This window comes from Bos indicus x Bos taurus, chromosome 6, assembly GCF_003369695.1.
Source record: "Bos indicus x Bos taurus breed Angus x Brahman F1 hybrid chromosome 6, Bos_hybrid_MaternalHap_v2.0, whole genome shotgun sequence".
In the NCBI taxonomy this organism is placed as follows: Eukaryota; Metazoa; Chordata; class Mammalia; order Artiodactyla; family Bovidae; genus Bos; species Bos indicus x Bos taurus.
Genome location: NC_040081.1, coordinates 35603489 through 35625449, shown reverse-complemented (window position 1 = coordinate 35625449; position 21961 = coordinate 35603489).

Below are 21961 nucleotides of genomic sequence, written 5' to 3'. Positions count from 1 at the left end.
AATTAAAGTATAAGACAGTAACGGTGGAAGAGAGAGACTGATACTCAGATCACAGTTCAATGGAGGGAAAGAAAATACCCTCAAAATAAGACCTTTTAAATTTAAATAACAAATAATTTTTAAACTTTTTTAACTTTTCCAAAAGTAATGGTTTTCTAGAATTTGATATCTAATCATCATTTATCATACTTTCAGTTAAGACTAGCATTCAATCATATTAGGAGTGTTGAGCTAGAAAAAGGATCAATATTGATGCTCTGTAACAAAAGAGATAAGTAAGGTAGTACTTACTGTCACTCTGAATGAAGTAGAGTAGTCAATAAAAGAAAAGAACACCAAAATAACAGTTGATGAGATGTCTTGACTCAATAACATGTAGTCAATTCAAAGGAATAATTATTACTGGTACAGTGAATAAATTAGTAATATTGTACATGGCCAGTTCATTCTGAATTTTGTTAGAATGTATTAAGCTTGAGGATTTAAGTGATTTGATGATACATTGATTTAATCTTGTATATACCCCACTGCTCCAAAGGCATCAAACACAATACAGAAGAAATGAAAAGAAGTAATGTGATTTGGAGTCTGGGAGCTAGAGAGGGCGGTGGTTATAAAATCAAGTTCTAGAGTCAGACTGCCTGAGTTGGACTCCCCTCTGCCCAAGATCAAGGTGTTGGCAATGTTGATTTCTTCTAAGGCCTCTCTCCTTGGCTTGTGGATTGCTACCTTCTCACTGGGATCTCACATGATCTTTCCTCTGTGCATAGCATCCCTGGGACCTCTTCCTCATTCATAAGGACAGCAGTGTTACTGGCTGAGGGTCCTACCCTTATAGCCTCATTTTAACTTAATCACCTCTTTAAAGATCTTATCTCCAATATAGTTACATTCTGAAGTGCTGAGGGTTGGGACTTCAAAATATGAATTTCAAGGGACATGATTCAGTCCACAATAGCAAGTATTTGCTTATTACAAATAGTCAAGGCATGAAACTTGTACTTTGAATATTTTATAAATTTTAATGATAAAGTAATTCACAGTCATACATTCACATTGTAAAAAATAGAACAACACACATACAATAAAATGTTAAGTTCTTTTTACTATTTGACCTTTCATCCTTCTCAATCTGGGCATCTCTGGTGGCAATAATTTGGTATGTTTCCCTAGAGAAGTTTTATAGATAAATGCATGTGTGTAATGTATTGTAAAATATATGTGTGTCCTTGTCATGATTGTACTGTATAATTATATTGCATATATAATATAATTAAATTCTGTTGTTCTTTTTTATTAAGTTATAGAATTAGCCTAAATAAATTATTCTGTTATGTGCTGTTAAAATTTTACTTCCTTTTTTCTTGATGATATTTGCATTTTGGTACACATATACATAGCTCATTTTTTATTATGATCATACATTATAATTAACCTATATAAATTTTGTTATTGTTGTTCAGTTGCTAAGTTATGTCTGACTCTTTGAGATCCCATGAACTGCAGCAGTCTAGGGTTCTCTGTCCTTCATTATCTCCCAGAGTTTGCTGAAACTCATGTCCATTGAGTCAATGATACCACGCAACAATTTTATCCTCTTTTATCCCCTTCTCTCCTTGCCCTCAGTCCTTTCCAGCATTAGGTCTTTCCCAATAAGTCGGCTCTTCACATCAGGTGGCCCCAAAGGGATTCTCAACAGCCTTCTCCGACACCACAGTTTGAAAGCATCAGTTCTTCTGTGCTCAACTTTCTTTACGGTCCAGCTCTCATATCCAACTACTGGAAAAAATAATAGCTTGACTATAATGGACTTTTGTCAGCAAAGTAATGTCTCTACTTTTTAATATGCTGTCTAGATTACTCATAGCTTTACTTCCAAGGAGCAAGCGTCTTTTAATTTCATGGCTGTAGTCACCATCTGCAGTGATTTTGGAGCCCAAGAAAATAAAGTCTGCCACTGTTTCCATTTTTTTTCCTATCTATTTGCCATGAAGTGATGGGACTGAATGCCATGATCTCAGTTTTTTGAATGTTGAGTTTTAAGTCAGCTTTTTCACTCTCCTCTTTCACTTTCATCAAGAGGCTCTTTAGTTCCTCTTCACTTTTTTCATGAGTTGCTTCTTAATATGCTCTACATTTTTTCATATTATGTCATCTTTTTCTTTCAGAGTTGAAGCTCTTTTTATTCTGAAAGTTAATCCTTTTGAAAGATACTCATTGCAAATATTTTCTCCCAGCACATATTTACATTTTATGTGTGCTTGGGGTATTGTTTGATTTTATGAATTTTGGGTATTATATCTTATTTAAGGAGGCCTACTCAGCCCAGTATTTGAAATTAGCTCCTATATTTTATTCTAGTATTTTAAACAGAGGAATTAGGCACTCATGAAAACTTCAGTTTTAAATTTTGGCTCTATTTATTAGCCTTTTGACAATGGGAAAGGTGCTAAAGTTCTTCAGATTATTAATAATTTCATAATATCTTGTATTAACCCTTATCTAGACTTAATTGCAAGTTTTACTGATTCATTTGTTCACTGTTTTAAAAATAATCAGTATTTGTTGAATTAATTGTAAAATGTTTGACTATTATGAAATTTTTCTAACAGAAAAATTATGGAGAAAAAACTTGATTAATTGTTTTAATACCAGTTTTATCAAATCTTAACATTTTGTCATATTTTCTAGACATGTGAAAAAGTATTGCAGACATAGTTGAAGCCATCTGTGTACCCCACCTCAAACTCAGTACCTCCTTCACTGCTACTGTGAAATGATATGCATTATTCCCGTGAATTTTAAACATTTTGAATATACACATTCATACAACAAAAATTCTTTGCTATTTAAATAACTGTGATGTGTTTTTGAGAATATGTTTTGGCTTTTCTAAAATAAATGTTTATTATTTTTTCTTTATTTTTAATTGAAGGATAAACACAATATTCTGTTGGTTTCTACCATATATCAACGTGGATCAGCTATAGGTATACATATGTTGCCTCCTTCTTAAGCCTCACTCCCACCTCCCACCCCATCCCACCCCTCTAGGCTGTCACAGAGCCCTGGTTTGAGTTCCCTGGGTCAAACAGTGAATTTGCCCCGTCTACCTATTTTACACACACACACACACACACATATGTTAGTGTCTATATTTCCATGCTACTCTCTTGATTTTTCCCACCTTGTCCTTCCTACCCCTAGCCCCATATCCATAAGTATTTTCTCTATAATTTTAGATATAGAATATCTGGCTCTTAGCATATGCACACCTTCAACTTACATTGTTATTAGTAAATATTAACAGATATGACCAGATTTATTTCCCAGAGTGGTGGAACCAATTCCACTCAAACCATGAGTGTATGGATTCCCTCATTGTTTGTACCCTCATTAACAAATATTTTCTAAATTTAATTTCACAAGTTTAAAGTTTTGATTTTCACATTAAGTCTTTAATCCCCATGGGAATGCTTTTATCTTTGTAGAAGTGAGCTAGGGAGCCTAGTCATCGGGCTAATGAACAGTCCCAGCATGGTTTCTTGAGTTGTCCGTTCCTCCTTCACTGATTGTTAGCACTTGAGTTATGTGCAGTTTTCCCAAAGGCATCACCCTGTTTCTGGACTCTCTGTTAGGCTCTGTAGCACTGTTTGTCTTTCCTTGTGTTGGACCATACTGTCTTAATTACTCTGGTTTACTGTGTCTTGATATCTGTGAAGGCAAGCCCTCCTATTTTGTCTACCAAACTGTCTCAATCCTTTAGTCTTTCATACAAATTCTGACATCAGCTTAATTACATTATTGACCAGAGTGGTGGTCATTCAACCTATTGAGCATTTTTTGAAAGAATAAGTCATTTTAGTGTATAATTTTGTTTCTACCTAATTTCCTTTCGCCTCTCCTTTTCTGGGCTTTCTGTACTTCTGCACAGAAAGACCTGGTTGACAGATGTTGGAACTGATAGATCTATACTCCGTGTCTCATCTCCTAAATGTTCCCCCATACTTTTGATCATTTAGCTTTTATTTCTCTTTTGAATGGCATTCTGCGGCAGTCTCTATGATTGATTTTTCAGTTGCATTTCATTTTCTGTTCATTTCACTTATCGATTGTTTTACTAATTTCTTTCTCTTAGCAGCCTCATTATTAATGAGTGAGTTATCCTTTGAATCTTTCAGAGGTTCCTAGCTGTGCTTGTTTTCAAATGCTCCTTCATTGCTCAGCACATTTATTCTTTTGTTTGCAGATTTTATTAGTTTTCCTTCATGTCACTGTTCCTCAAATGGTTACTGAATATTTGTTGTCTATTATACCTCTGGTTGATACTTGAGATTGCTCTTGGCAGCAGGAGAATATTTCCGGGTTCAGATAAAAGTTTATGAAGTCTTGGTAGTGAATATAGATTTGGATGATGACCTCACTCGTTCTGTGTGTGCATATATGTGAATGTGTGCATGTAGCAAGAACATGGGCAGGCTGGCTTTCTTTTAGAAAATACTTATTACGAGTCTTCCATGTGCAAGGAGGCGCTTTGTGTCCTTCCTGACTGCACTGGGTCACCTGGAGCCCCTGCTTCTTTGTCCCCAGGCTTCCATTTTTAAAGGACTCTACTTGTGAAAGGCAGTGGCTCAGAGTAAGCTTCTGGAAGCTGGGGACTGGTACAGCCAACAAGGAGAGTCATAGCTCACTCTTTCCCTAGACTCTACTACCTCTGAACTAAGTATTACTCCATGACTCAGCTCTGTTGCATTCTTCCCAGCACTTGATTCTCATCAGAAAATCCTTTCTGTTCTGCTGTGCTGATGATACACTTTCTGTCTTGACAGGATTGCTGAGGATTTGTTTATGTCATTTCAATGCGATTTTTTGTGAAGTAAGAAAGATAAAGCTAGACATCTTGAACCAGATGTTGAGTCAGCAATTCAGAACTGAGTGATGCATCATTTACATTGTGTTGTGTGCTCTGATTAGAAACAAATGAAGTAATAAGTTCACTGCACAGAAAACCATGTCACATATTTAACTGTATTTTCCATGGTACTTAGAACAGCAGGTATTTTTGTTGTTGAATGATTACAACCACTTTTTCTCAAAATCATTCAAAATTTCAACAAGATTTATTCCTATAACATATTCAGGTAAATGTTGCAAAATTTTCCTCTTATTCTTTTGAAGTACTACTTTATTTTGCCTGAAATGCTCCAGATATCATCTCTTTATTCCCCAAACTAAGCTCAGAAAATATTTTGAGCTTTTGAATTTCAGTGCAGTATTTTGCCTTCCTTTACTTTCCAACTTCTAACGTGCATGTGTTAGGCCAGTTGTTACAGACTGAATGTTTGTTTCCGTCCAAATTCATGTGATGAAGCCCTAATCTACCAATGTGGTGATATTAGGAGGCAGAGGCTTTGGGGGATAATTAGGTTTAGAGGAGGTCAGTGTGTAGAGGCCCCATAATGGTATTAGTGTCTTTATAAGAAGAGAAAAAGACACCAGCACTTCCTTTCTCCACTGTGTGAGGATGAAGCAAGAAGACAGCTGTCTACCATCCAAGAGGAAAGCCCTCAGAATGAAACCAGTCTTGCCAGCATGTTAATCTTGCACTTCCCAGCATCCAGAACTATAAAAAATGCATTTCTATTGTTTAAGACAATCAATCAATGGTATTTTATATGGCAGCATCTTGCAGACTAAGACATCATAAAGACTGGAATTTCCTGCAATAAGATGTCCATAGTGGCGTCTCAATAATAAGGCTTCAAATGGAGAGTTGGAAGTAATTGGTTGCATCAACCTGTATTCAGCCCTTATCTTTTATTTCACTTGTAGTTTTGTGCTCCCAAAGAACAAAATACCTGCCTTTATTCTAAAATCTATTTCTCTTGTATTTAGACATGTGAGTACCTCAAGAGTGCTTTTTTTCATCCTTAATAATGTAAATAGAATAATTTCTGAGAAATAATAGTTACTTCTAAATGAATGAATCATATTTTTAAAAGCATATTTCTGTTATATAAGATACAAATAACTCAAAGGGGAAGTCTTTTTAGAAAATTGTTTTGAATCCAAACAAAATTTAAACTTATCTAATAGCTTAGCATTCATTATAGGAAGAAGTTCTATTACTGACAACTACAGGTCTTGCTTCTGAGCTGATGGTTAGCTAATTGACCAAATCGCATTATTGAATTGTGTTTTCAGGCCAAAGATCTGCCTCAGAGAATATGTTGACATATTCTAAATATTTTAGATTTTGATATGTACCCCAAGTTTTGAGAAAATATGTAGGTTGTTTCATTGCATTTTGAATCAAAATAATAAAAAGCAATTAAAATTCCTGGTTGTGAGAGATGGAGAACTGAAAGAGCCCCTTTATTGTGTTTTCTTCCTAAGTATGAATCATGATAATTGCTTTAGAAATAAACATGACTCAGCACTCTTATCAGTTACTGTTTCAATCCCAAAGATTTACCGCGTGGCCCAGTGAGGGTCCCAAGTAGCTAAGGAACTCACTCAGGAAGTGACAACCACAAAATAAGCTTCTGTGTCCTGGTGACATGGGCCTTGCTGTGGTTATTACTAGAAAGCTATAATAAGTGCTGCAGGCCCCCAGTGAGGTTGGGTAATGAGAGAGCTTCACTTCTGCTCAGCATTGTTTGCATATGATAAATCATTTTGACTGAATTACTAAAGTTTAATTTTGTTTGAAATGTACTAATCAAATAACAGATGCCGTGTCTTGGCTGAGGTTAGTGTGACATCACAATTGTTTCATAGTGGCTATAAAAAGCAGCATTGAGAGGTGTTTCTACAAGGGAAATGGTTCTCTATTGATATCACTTAAAAAATAAGAAGTAGTAAATAGTCAGGGGGTCTTTTGTTCGCTGTGAAAAGATCTCCAGGGTATGATGCTTCATGAATCAATCAGTTTAGTAAGTATACACTTTGTGGATGGCTTTTACATGTTTTATTTCTATCACCTTCCTTTGCCACCTATGTCCCCCTCCCCACTAATAAGGCATCCCACACCTTTGTGCACCACACAATTATTTATATTTAATTGCAAGCACATCATGGTGAAGAGGATTTGAGTCCCTTCCCAAGTAATTGGGAACGGAAACGTATGGAGAAAGTCCAACCATGATCTGTGTTTATGCTGCTGCTGCTAAGTCGCTTCAGTCGTGTCCGACTCTGTGCGACCCCATAGATGGCAGCCCACCAGGCTCCACTGTCCCTGGGATTCTCCAGGCAAGAACACTGGAGTGGGTTGCCATTTCCTTCTCCAGATCTGTGTTTATAGCCAGTCTTAATTGTCTAAATTTCCTAGTAACATGACACCTATTTCTGTAATTTTCTCACCAGCAAGCAATGTATGATCCTATAAGATGTACTTCATCTAAGTAATAAAATGTGGATCTAGACTATAAATATATCTTAAATCTATTATATTCCTACAATGCGTTATTTTCTCCATTTTAAGATGCTTAGGACATTCATCATTTTTATTCTGTTATTCTGGTTTGAGTTAGATGAAATTTCATAATTTCTCAGAACATCTTGATTTTATTTTCTTGCCAACTGGCTGATTTACTTTCAGGATCCTCCAGATGTGCTCTCTCAAAACTGGTAAATTAAAATGTCTTGCTAGTCTTCCCTGTGACTATCATTTTCACCAACCCTTGAAATTGACAAGTCAGTAAACCAAGCTCCCTCCTCTCCAAGCAAAGAATGCTTGCACTTTATAGAAGACCTGCAGATCCAAATTCTAATGCCAGCCCCACTTAATACTTGCTAAGTCATTAAACTACAGTGTAGCCTTATTTATTAAATGGATTGCTTTCTGACCTCCATGTGTTCTCTCTAAAGTAAACCTGAGGTACTTGTGCTTTGCAAGTAACATGTTGCTGCTGCTGCTAAGTTGCTTCAGTCATGTCTGACTCTTAGGGACCCCATGGACTGCAGCCCACCAGGCTCCTCCATCCATGGGATTTTCCAGGCAGGAATACTGGAGTGGGTTGCCATTGCCTTCTCCCTGCAAGTAACATGTTTGGCAATAAAACAGCACAGTGCAAAAGAACTCTATTAAAATTGTATTACTAGAGGCAAATAATCAAAATTTTATAATTGTAAGAGTAGAAAACTACTAAAAAATGGTATTAACTGATGCTAAACTCTGAAGATTTGATACAAGTGTGAAAGTGAAAGTCTCTCAGTCATCTCTGACTCTTTGTGACCCCATGGACTATACAGAATACTGGAGTGGGTAGCCTTTTCCTTCTCCAGATCTTCCCAAACAAATGTGATGAAAGTTAAAACAAAACAAAACAAAACAATCCAAGGTTCTATTTGTACTTGTTAGTAATCTGGGCACACTTGGAGATTTTATATCCATTTTTTATAGGTGCATGTATTCATAAAATTGGAAGGGACTTCTGAAACTATTTAATCCAATTACATTCTCCATCTCATTCTCCTTGGGTTCTTGAATGCTTAAATCATTTCCATATTACTTTGACAAGAGATTATTTAGTATCAACTGAAATATCTCTAATGACATACACTTCAATAACTACATTTACCTGCTTGAAAATTCTCCCAAAGTCTGCTTCCTTATACATTTTACTTGGTGATATCTGTTTTTCTTTCTGAGGAAACAGGAAAAAAAAAAGGAAATGAATCAAACCAAAACAAAACAACTGTATCTTCCATATTTAATAGCCCTTCAAATATTTGAAGAGAATTAGCATAGTCCCAAATGTCTTATTTCTCAAAAGACTTTCCTTTTCTTCATGGCATCCCATGGCATTGTTCTCTCTTCCTCTAGTCCTCACTGCTGCCCATAATCCATTTGGCATGTATTCTTTCAAAAGTCTGCAGTCAGACGAACTTGGACTCCAGGGATGCTCATAGTAGTCTGATGTGAGCTGAATTAGCCAATATGCTCTTGGCCTCATTGTATTGTGAACTAATCGGGCTCCATGTGCCAAGTATAGGACAAAATTGTCATCTTTTCTTTTTCATTCATTTACTCATTTATTCAAGAAATACTTTTTGAGCATATAGTATTTTCTGACATTTTCTTATGTGTTGGAGATCAATAATGACCAAGATAGAGTTGAAATTTGCCTTTATGGAATTTATAGTTCAAAAGAAGAGAGAGGTAGAAAACATTACAATTTGAGACTTGCTAAGAAGGCAATGGCACGCCACTCCAGTACTCTTGCCTGGAAAATCCCATGGACAGAGGAGCCTGGCAGGCTGCAGTCCATGGGGTCGCTAAGAGTCGGACACGACTGAGCGACTTCACTTTCACTTTTCAGTTTCATGCATTGGAGAAGGAAATAGCAACCCACTCCAGTGTTCTTGCCTAGAGAATCCCAGGGACAGGGGAGCCTGGTGGGCTGCCTTCTATGGGGTCGCACAGAGTCGGACACGACTGAGCAACTGATCTGAACTGAACTGAAGTAAAAAGACTCATTGGAAAAGACTCTGATGCTGGGAGGGATTGGGAACAGGAGGAAAAGGGAACGACAGAGGATGAGATAGCTGGATGGCATCACCGACTCGGTGGACATGAGTTTGAGTGAACTCCAGGAGATGGTGATGGACAGGGAAGCCTGGTGTGCTGCGATTCATGGGGTCACAAAGGCTCGGACATGACTGAGCGACTGAACTGAACTGAACTGAAGTAAAAAGTGCCAAAACAGATTGTAATGTGGTAAAGGGAGGAATGTAAATTAGGTTGTCCACTCAGTTCTGTTCTGGCAGATGCCATTTCAGTTCAGTCCTTAAGGATGAGAAGTAGCAAGTCTTTAACCATGTGTTTAGAGCTGTCCCCTGTCACTTTGCAACTCCACTGCCCATGATGGTTGTAGTTTTGTCCCTCTAGGGTGGCTGTCCATCCTGGCTTCCCACCTCTTCTGGGTCAGCCAGAAGGGCTTTAAGAAGGACAACAAAGATAAATGGTAGAGTGGAACACCGAGCTAGGGCTTCAGTGAGCTGTTGAACTCACTGAAGTGGGGAAGAAGAAAAATTGACTTTTATTCTATCCTCACATTTTTAGAATGCTTTATTTTGTAATATGTTACAATATGGATGACAGAGGATAGACGGTTTGATGGGATCACTGACTCAATGGATATGGGTTTGAGCAAGCTCTGGAAGATGGTGGATGTCACCAAAGGCTGGCATGCTGCAGTCCATGCGGTCGCAAACAATTGGACATGACTGAGAAACTGAACAATAGCAACTGTACATAAAAGCATGGTACGTCTTCAGTACCATCTTTTACAGAGTCGGAGAAATGCAGTAATTTATTCCCTAAGGTGTAGTGAAACATGAACTATGCAAAACCCGGTCTTCCATAACTTTTTTACTTCAAGACTAACTATACACTTATGTCTGTATAACTATGGGAAGTATCTTTTTGGTAGCAAATAAATACAGGACCTGAGGATAAATTAGGAATTTGGGATTAACATATGCACACCAACTGATGCTTTCAAATTGTGGTGCTGGAGAAGACTCTTGAGAATCCCTTGGACAGCAAGGAGATCAAACTAAATAATCCTAAAGGAAAAAACCTTGAATATTCACTGGAAGAACTGATGCTGATGCTGAAGCTCCAATACTTTGGCCACCTAATGTGAAGAGTCAACTCACTGGAAAAGACCTTGATGCTGGGAAAGACTGAGGGCAGGAGAAGGGGACAAAATAGAATGAGATGGTTGGATGGCAAAACTGACTCAATGGACATGAGTTTGAGCAAACTCTGGGAGGCAATGAAGGACAGGGAAACATGGTGTGCTGCAGTTCATGGAGTCACAAAGAGTCAGACATGACTTAGAGACTGAACAACAAGAACATGTAGAAAATAGATATCAAGAAGGACCAACTCCATAGCACAGGAAACTCAACACTCTGTATAACCTATACAGGAAAAGAATCTGAAAAAGAATGGGTATATGTATTCAGTTTCAGCTCAGTTGCTCAGTCCTGTCTGATTCTTTGTAACCCCATGGATTGCAGCATGCCAGGCTTCCCTGTCTATCACCAACTCCTGGAGCTTGCTCAAACTCATGTCCATTGAGTCCACGATGCCTTCCAACCATCTCATCCTCTGTTGTCTCCTTCTCCTCCTGCCTTCTTTCCCGGATCTGATCCCAGATCTGATGCTGGATCTTTCCCAACATCAGGGTCTTTTCTAATGAGTCAGTCCTTCACATCAGGTGGCCAAAGTATTGGAGCTTCAGCTTCAGCATCAGTCCTTCCAATGAATATTCAGGACTGACTTCCTTTAGGATGGACTAGTTGGATCTCCTTGCAGTCTAAGGGACTCTCAAGAGTCTTCTCCAACATCACAGTTCAAAAGCATCAATTCTTCGGCTCTTAGCTTTCTTTGAAGTCCAACTCTCACTCCATACATGACTGCTAAAAAATCATAGCTTTGACTAGACAGAACTTTCTCAACAAAGTAATGTCTCTGCTTTTTAATATCCTGTCTAGGTTTCTCATAGCTTCTTCCAAGGAGCAAGCGTCTTTTAATTTCATGGCTGCAGTCACCATCTGCAGTGATTTTGGAGCCCAAGAAAATAAAGTCTGTAATTATTTCCATTGTTTTCCCATCTATTTGCCATGAAGTGATGGGACTTGAGCCATGATCTTTGTTTTTTGAATGTTGAGTTATAAACTGGCTTTTTCTCTCTCCTCTTTCATTTTCATCCAGAGGTTCTTTAGTTCCTCTTCATTTTCTGCCATAAGCATGGTGTCATCTGCATTTCTGAGGTTATTGGTATTTTTCCTGGCAATCTTGATTCTAGCTGTGCTTCATTCAGCTTGACATTTCACATGATGTACTCTGCATATAAGTTAAATAAGCAGGGTGACAATATACACCCTTGACGTACTCCTTTCCCAATTTAGAAAAGTCTGTTGTTCCATGTCCAGTTCTAACTCTTGCTTCTTCCCCTGGATAAAGATTTCTTAAGAGGCAGGTAAGGTGGTCTAGTATTCCCATCTCTTTAAGAATTTTCCACAGTTTATTGTGATCCACACAGTCAAAGTCTTTGGTGTAGTCAGTGAAGCAGAAGTAGATTTTTTTCTGGAATTCTCTTGCTTTTTCTATGATCCAACGGATGTTGGCAATTTGATCTCTGGTCCCTCTGCCTTTACTAAATCTAGCTTGAACATCTGAAATTTCTCAGTTTGTATACTGTTGAAGCCTAGCTTGGAGAATTTTGAGCATTACTTTGCTAGCGTATGCTGCTGCTGCTGCTAAGTCACTACAGTCGTGTCCGACTCTGTGCGACCCCATAGACGGCAGCCCACCAGGCTCCCCCGTCCCTGGGATTCTCCAGGCAAGAACACTGGAGTGGGTTGCCATTTCCTTCTCCAATGCATGAAAGTGAAAAGGGAAAGTGAAGTCTCTCTGTTGTGCCTGACTCTTAGCGACCCCATGGACTGCAGCCTACCAGGCTTCTCCATCCATGGGATTTTAGATGAGTGCAATTGTGCGGTAGTTTGAACATTATTAGGCATTGCCTTTCTTTGGGATTGGAATGAAAACTGACATTTTCTAGGCCTGTGGCCACTACTGAGTTTTCCAAATTTGCTGGCATATTGAGTGCAGCACTTTAATAGGATCATCTTTTAGGTTGTGAAATAGCTCTATTGAAATTCCATCACCTCCACTAGCTTTGTTCTTAGTGATGCTTCCTAAAGCCCACTTGACTTTGCACTCCTGGATGTCTGGCTCTAGGTGAGTGACCACACCTTAGTGGTAATCTGGGTCATTAAGATCTCTTTTGTTTAATTTTTCTTTGTATTCTTGCCACCTCTTCTTAATATCTTTTGCTTCCATTAGATCCATACCATTTATGTCCTTTATTGTGCCCATCTTTGCATGAACTGTTCCCTTGGTTTCTCTAACTATATGTATAACTAAATCACCTTGCTGTATACCTCAAACTAACATAATATTGTAAATCAACTATCAGTCAGTCAGTCAGTTCAGTCGCTCAGTCATGACCGACTCTTTGTGACCCCATGAATCACAGCACGCCAGGTCTCCCTGTCCATCACCGACTCCCGGAGTTAACTCAAACTCACGTCCATCAAGTTGGTGATGCCATCCAGCCATCTCATCCTCTGTTGTCCCCTTCTCCTCCTGCCCTCAATCCCTCCCAGCATCAGAGTCTTTTCCAATGAGTCAACTCTTTGCATCAGGTGGTCAAAGTACTGGAATTTCAGCTTTAGCATCATTCCTTCCAAAAAACATCCAGGACTGATCTTCTTTAGAATGGACTCTTTGGATCTCCTTGCAGTCTAAGGGACTCTCAAGAGTCTTCTCCAACACCACAGTTCAAAAGCATCAATTCTTCAGCACTCAGCTTTCTTCACAGTCCAACTCTCACATCCATACATAACCACTGGAAAAACCATAGCCTTGACTAGATGGACCTTTGTTGGCAAAGTAATGTCTCTGCTTTTGAATATGCTATCTAGGTTGGTCATAACTTTCCTTCCAAGGAGTAAACGTCTTTTAATTTCATGGCTGCAGTCACCATCTATAGTGATTTTGGAGCCCCCCAAATAAAGTCTGACACTGTTTTCACTGTTTCCCCATCTATTTCCCATGAAGTGATAGGAACAGATGCCATGATCTTAGTTTTCTGTTGAGCTTTAAGCCAACTTTTTCACTCTCCTCTTTCACTTTCATCATGAGGCTTTTTAGTTCCTCTTCACTTTCTGCCATAAGGGTGGTGTCATCTGCATATCTGAGGTTATTGTTATTTCTCCCAGCAATCTTGATTCCAGCTTGTGCTTCTTCCAGCCCAGTGTTTCTCATGATGTACTCTGCATAGAAGTTAAATAAGCAGGGTGACAATTTACAGCCTTGACGTACTCCTTTTCCTATTTGGAACCAGTCTGTTGTTCCATGTCCAGTTCTAACTGTTGCTTCCTGACCTGCAGTTTCTCAAGAGGCAGGTCCAATATAAAATAAAAAAAATTTAAAAAGTAATGAAAAATGTCTATAGTTTGGAAAAGTCAAAAGATCTCTCTTTGAGTCCCATTACTACTATCCTGGTCCAAACCACCATCATCTACAATTGTAATTATTCCAATAGTTTCCTAAACAGCCTCCCTGCAAACTCTTTAGTGGCTTCCCATTGCATTTAGAAGAAAATCAAAATTCTTTAGTAGTGCATGCAATCTCTACCTACTTGAACAGAACTGGTCTTGCCCACCTTGCCTTTCTTCAACTCTGCTATGCCAGTCATCTTCGTGATTTATCACCTTTAACTGACTCTTGTCTCATCCTGAAATACCCTCCTCCCTGTTCTGACTTAATGCCTCTCATCATTTAACTCAAAGGTTATTGTCTCAGAGAGACCTTCCTTATCTAGTCACTCTAAAGTTGTCTTTTGGTGGTTATCATATCACATTGTTTTATTTTGTTTTTATAGCATGGATTACTCTGAAATGATCTTCATTTTCATTTCCTAGTTGACTGTGTTTCTCTTACTAAAATATAACTGCACCAGAGTTAGGGGCTAGAGGGGCTTCTCTGTCTGTTCATTGCTACTTCCTGTCACTGTAATGTTACTAACTATTGTTGAATGGATGAATAAATAACTTGTAATTGAATAGTCTAGTATGAAGGAAAAAGTGCTTTAATGAACTGGGTAGATCTAAACAAACAAAAGCTTGTTTATATAAAAATATAAAAAATACAGCTGTATAAAAGTCTATGAAAAAAATAACTTATAAAAGTCTAAAATTGAGAAGTATTTCAGAAAGAACTGGAAGCTTAAGAAACAGAATAGAACATGTAAAGAGGTGGAAGAAGCAAAGAATGAAGAGCACCAGCCATAATGGTGGTGACAGATTAGAGCTTGCTATGCTGCAAATGGCATAATATTCCACTGCAGGGTGCCCCAGGTGGTGCTAGTGGTAAAGAACCCGCCTGCCAATGCAGGAGACATAGAGACGTGGGTTTGATTCCTAGGTTGGAAAGATCCCCTGGAGAAGGCAACCCACTCTGGTATTCTTGCCTGGAGAATCCCATGGACAGAGGAGACCAGCTGGCTATGGTCCATGGGGTCGAAAAGAGTTGGACATGACTGAAGTGACTTAATACAAACAATATTCCATTGTGTGTGTGTGTGTGTGTGTGTGTGTGTGTGTACCTCATCTTCTTTTTCCATTCATCTGTCTGTGGACATCAACATAGGTGGTCTTAGAAATTATCACACAAAGCGAGGTAAGCCAGACAGAGAAAGATAAATATCATATGATAACTACTTACATGAAGAATCCAAAAAAAGATACACATGAACTTATTTACAAAATAGAAAGAGATTGGCAGACATAGAAAACAAATTTATGGTTACCAAAGGGGAAAAAGGAGTGGGAAGAGGGATAAATTAAGAGATTGGGATTAACATATACACACTACTATAGATAAAATAGATAACCAACAAAGACCTACTGTATGGCTCAGGGAACTATACACAATATTTTATAATAACCTAAAAGGGAAGAGAATCTGAAAAGGAATAAAGAAATATGTATACATATAACTGGATCACTGTGCTATACACCTGAAACTAACATGATATTGTAAATCAACTATAATTAAAAAAAAAGTTTAAAAAAGTACTGACTATGTTGAAGATGTGTAATAAACACTGATGATGGAGAGAAGAGACAGCTGGCCAAGCATCTTGGATGTCTTGAGATGCAGAGAGCACACCTTTCTACCACAAAACCCTTACAGGAGTGGATGTGTTCCACTCCAGGCTGACGAACAGCCGAGTTCAGTGGTTTTGGACTGGAAGGTGACATTGACTCTGTAGGGTGCTGTGGTTTTGGTAAAACTTTACATTACCAATATTCATAGCAAAGTCAAATTCTTGTGAGGATCAGGGCAGGTCATAGGAGAAGTAGGAGGAAAGCTTGTGCCCCACGAGAAGGACTAGCTGATCCTCAGCTGCAGTCACCACTGCCCCATGGGAAGATGGGCGCAGCATCATGAGATCTTTGGACTTTTCTAGAAGACCAGATATTTGGATTTTTATATAAAATTTATATGAAATTTTCCTACATGTCAATGCTGGCAACAAATCATTTACAAAAACACACCATGGGCCAAACAAAAATAGATCTGCAGTTTCAGCCTAACCCATAGAGAACCAGTCTGCAACCTCTCATTTCCAAGTTGTTTCCTAATATTATCCTTCTAGAAAAATCCAAGAACCTTCTGAAATAAATAGATGGAAATTTTAAATTTTTGATTATGGAATGAGCACATTCTTCCTTTAAAATAATTTGAAAATACAGGAGAGCATAAAAATTTAGAGATAAGATAGTCTGATGTGTTTCCACATTAGATAATATTCTGGTGTATTTTTTCTATAGTTAAGACTAATGATCACTAATAAAACACACACATATATGCATATACACATGCCTATATATACATACATAGCCAAGTAGCTTTATCTCCTGTCTCTTTTAGCATCAGATTATAATATTAAAGCATTTTCTTGTTATTTGAATTTTTCAGGAATGTCATTTTAAAAGTCTACTCCATTGTAATTATGGATGGTCATTTACTTGAAGCTTTCTTCATTTTAGATGCTTATGTGGTTCTCATTTATTATAGCAAGTAACTTGATAATGAATGTCTTTATACCTAAATATTGACATGTATTTCACATTATTGCATTAAATGTGATAGCTAGAAGTAAAATAATTGGAATGTTGTTGATGACTGAAACCAAATTAATTTTTATTCAAGAACAGTTTTGAGAATATATAATATATTCCTTTCTATCATTAAAAATGACATAAAGAAATATAATTTCTGCTTGATGTGTTTGTTTAATTACTAGTAAGAGTGATTACCCCCTCTTGGATCACAGCCTTGTCATTGTGAAGGGGCTTGTATAAATCAATGAAGCTATGAGCCACGCCGTGCAGGGCCACCCAAGATGGACAGGTCATAGTGAAGTGTTCTGACAAAATGTGGTCCACTGGAGAAGACAATGGCAACCTATTCCAATGTTCTTGCCTAGAGAACCCCATTGATAGTACGAAAAGGTAAAAAGAGACGACACCGGAAGATGTGCTCCACAGGATAAAAGGTGTCCAGTATGCTACTGGGGAAGAAGAGAGGGCAATTACTAATAACTCCAAAAAGAATGAAGTGACTGGGACTGTCAGTTGTGGATGTGTTTGGTGTTAAAAGTAAAGTCTGATGCTGTAAAGAATAATATTGCAGAGAAATCTGGTATGTTAGGTCTGTGAATCAAGATAAATTGGATGTAGTCAAGTAGGAGATGGCAATATTGAACATTAGCACCTTAGGAATCAGTGAACTAAAATGAATGGAAATAGGTGTCTTTAATTTGGATGACCATTATATCTACTACTGTGGGCAAGAATACCTTAGAAGAAATGGAGTGGCCGTCAGTCAATGAAAGAGTCAGAAAGAGTCAGAAACTTAAATGCAACCTCAAAAATAACACAATAATCTTGTCTCATTTCCAAGGTAAACTGTTGAACATCACAGTAATTCAAGGCTGTGCCCCAATCACTGATGCCAAAGAAACTAAAGTTGACTGGTTCTATGAAGACTTATAATATCTTCTAGACCTAACACACACAAAAGATGTCCTTTTCATCACAGGGAACTGGAATGCAAAAGTGGGAAGTCAAGAGATACCTGGAATAATAGGCAAGTTTGGTCTTAGAGTACAAAAAGAAAAGCAGGGCAAAAGCTAACAGCATTTTGTCACAAGAACATGCTGGTCATAGCAAACACTCTTTTCTAACAATCCAAGAGATGACTCTACACATTTTTATCACTAGATGGTCAGTACTAATTCAGATTGATTATGTGCTGTATAGCCAAAGGTGGAGAAGTTCTATACGGTCAGCAAAAACAAGACCTGGAGACTGAATGCAGAGTTCCAGAGAATAGCAAGGAAAGATAAGAAGGCCTTCTTATGAACAACGCAAAGAAAGAGCAGAAAACAATAGAATGGGAAAGACTAGAGCTCATTTCAAGAAAACTGGAGATGTTTCATACAAGGATGGGTACAATAAAGGACAGAAACGATAAGAGCCTAACAGAAGCAGGAGAGATTAAAAAGAGGTGGCAAGAATACACAGAAAAATTATACAAAAAAGGTCTTAATGACCCAGATAACCAAGATAGTGTGGTCACGCACCTAGAGCTGGACATCCTGGAGTGTGAAGTCAAGAGGACCTTAGGAAGCATCACTATGAACAAAGCTAGTGGAGGTGATGGAATACCAGCTGAGCTATTTCAAATCCTAAAAGATAATCTTATTAAAGTGCTGCACTCAATATGTCAGCAAATTTGGAAAACTCAGCAGTGGCCACAGGACTGGAAAAGGTCAGTTTCACTCCAATTCCAAAGAATGGCAATGCCAAAGAATGTTCAAACAATCATACAATTGAGCTCATTTCATATGCTAGCAAGATTATGTTCAAGACCCTCAACGTAAGCTTCAGTTTATGAAACAAGTGCTGATTATTTGCCTATTTAAAAGCTTTGTCACTGTAGGAAAAAATGATGTAAGGAGCACTCTTGCAGCCCACATCACAGAAGCCTGGCTTCTGGTGCCCCTCCATGGGCTGGTGTGTCCAGATTGCTTTCTGTGTGAGTGTGTGGGTAACATACTGCAAGCTGAGCAGCTAGGATGATACAACATTGTAATTAGAGTCTGGAATTACAGGAATATTGAAAACATGATTTGCAATTTTTACTCTGAAACTGAGGGCTCTTCAATTTTTATAGAATCAAAATGAGCTTTATTATTCTACAACTGCTCTCACTGAAAAACTTTTCTTGTCTCTTTTTTTGTTCTGCAACAAATTACCTCTGATTAATCTTGTGGTTTTTTACATGAGCAGAATTTGAGCAGAAAAAATAGTTTGTGTTAATCAGTTGTGAATTGTTCATATTAATTGATTAAAGCACCCTAAAGCCATTCCTTTTTGGAATCTAAAGAAGGTTAATATTTTGAATTGATTATTATGTTGCCATTCTACAGCTGTCATGAAGTATTTCTTACTGCAAATGCTTGTATAAAAATGCAGTAGAGTTTGCTTCACAGATAAGAAAAAATAGAAGTTCTTCCATGTAATAGGAAAATGAGGGGAGTCCTGTGGTTTAGAAGGATAGAAACGTGTTTTTCAATGATGTAAAATAACAAGATGTCTGATGTTTTGTGCTTCAAAGCCTAGCCAGTGGTGCTCAAGTTTTCCCCTTGAGCCACTGGCAAGTTACAAGGATTCCTGATAGGCTTTGCATGACAGTGACTCGATGGACGTGAGTTTGCATGAACTCTGGGAGTTGGTGATGGACAGGGAGGCCTGGCATGCTGCAATTCATGGGGTCGCAAAGAGTCGGATGTGACTGAGCGACTGAACTGAACTGAACTGTGTTTACTCACTCAAGCATAGAATAATTGCATTAATTAGCATTTCCTGGTTCTTAAAAAGGTAAACCATGGAAGCCAAACCTGAGATGCTTTCGGAACCACGCAGGTTTTTTTTCCACAGCCAACATCTTTTGACTAATATCTTAATGGATATTTTAAATAAAATCATATTAGTATCTTTTAATGAAGATATATTTGGAGACATTAGCTTCCATCAGATGGTTGGGTACTCAAGTCATGTTTTGGAATTCTTTGTAATTGTGGGCAAGTTAGTGCATCTCAGGCACTGAACTGTACAAGGAAGGTAACAATAGCCAACAACAGGGTGGTTGTGTGAACTAGGTAATCTAAAGGATATAAACTTCTTGGTTCAGTGTTTGGAATGTAGAAATAGTGAATAAATGAATTTACTCAACAATATTTACTGGGGACTTATTCAGTTCAGTTCAGTTCAGTTCAGTCACTCAGTTGTATCTGACTCTTTGCGACCCCATGAATCACAGCACGCCAGGCCTCCCTGTCCATCACCAAGTCCCGGAGTTCACTCAGACTCACGTCCATCGAGTCAGTGATGCCATCCAGCCATCTCATCCTCTGTCGTCCCCTTCTCCTCCTGCCCCCAATCCCTCCCAGCATCAGAGTCTTTTCCAATGAGTCAATTCTTCGCATGAGGTGGCCAAAGTACTGGAGTTTCAGCTTCAGCATCATTCCTTCCAAAGAAATCCCAGGGCTGATCTCCTTCAGAATGGACTGGTTGGATCTCCTTGCAATCCAAGGGACTCTCAAGAGTCTTCTCCAACACCACAGTTCAAAAGCATCAATTCTTCCATGCTCAGCTTTCTTCACAGTTCAACTCCCACATCCATACATGACCACTGGAAAAACCATAGCCTTGACTAGACGGACCTTTGTTGGCAAAGTAATGTCTCTGCTTTTGAATATACTTTCTAGGCTGGTCATAACTTTCCTTCCAAGGAGTAAGCGTCTTTTAATTTCATGGCTGCAGTCACCATCTGCAGTGATTTTGGAGCCCCAAAAAATAAAGTCTGACACTATTTCTACTGTTTCCCCATCTATTTCCCATGAAGTGATGGGACCAGATGCCATGATCTTCGTTTTCTGAATGTTGAGTTTTAAGCCAACTTTTTCACTCTCCTCTTTCACCTTCATCAAGAGGCTTTTTAGTTCCTCTTCACTTTCTGCCATAAGGGTGGTGTCATCTGCATATCTGAGGTTATTGATATTTCTCCCGGCAATCTTGATTCCAGCCTGTGCTTCTTCCAGCCCAGTGTTTCTCATGATGTACTCTGAATATAGGTTAAATAAGCAGGGTGACAATATACAGCCTTGACGTACTCCTTTTCCTATTTGGAAGCAGTCTGTTGTTCCATGTCCAGTTCTAACTGTTGCTTCCTGACCTGCTCATAATTTCTCAAGAGGCAGGTCAGGTGGTCTGGTATTCCCATCTCTTTCAGAATTTTCCACAGTTTATTGTGATCCACAGTACCAATAATTGTTCTAGACCCAAACTGTCTAACATGGTAGCCTCTGGCTTCATGTGGTTATTGAGCACTTGAAGGTGGTTGGGTTAAATGGAAGTGTGTATAAGTAAACATACATGCTGGTTTTCAAAGCTTTGGAACAAATAAACAAAAGAATGGAAACTGTCGGTTAACATTTTTATATTGATTAGATATTGATATAATATGACAAATTAATACATTATGAAAATTAATTTTATACGTTTATTTTTTAAAATATAACTACTGAGACATATATAGTTACATATGTGGCTCACATTACACTTCAAGTGGGCAGTGCTGGTCTAGATGCTGAGGAAAAAGTGAAAACAAGAAAAACAAGCCAATAAACAGAAAAAGGCTCTTACAGAGTTTAGATATCAGGAAGGGAGTGTGCGTGCTAAGTTGCTTCAGTCATGTTCGACTCTTTGCAACCCTATGGCCTGTAGCCTGCAAGTTCCTCTGTCTATGGGATTCTCCAGGCAAGAGTACTGGAGTGGGTTGCCATTCCCTTCTCCAGGGGATCTTTCCAACCCAGGGATCAAACCTGAGTCTCTTATGTCTCCTGCGTTGGTAGGCAGGTTCTTTATTGCTAGTGCCACAGATATCAGGAAGAAGAAATAGATAATATAAAGTGAACAAATAAATACTGTTGATCCTAATTATTCATGGTTTTCTGTGACTTTACCTGGTTGCTAAAAATGTGTGTAACCCCCTAAATCAGTATTTGTAGTATTTTTACAATCATTCACAGGTATGTGCTGAGTGGTAAAAAATTTGAGTCACTGTGCAAGCATGTTCTCAGCTGAAGCCAATCAAGGCAATGGTCTTCCTGTTTCTGCTCTCATTCTAAAAACAAGTATCCTGTTTATGGACAATTTAGTGCTGTGATTTTTACATTTCTTGTTTGTTTTTTAGGGGGCTGATTTTGCTGTTTCCAATGACCCCCCTAGGGTAGTGCTA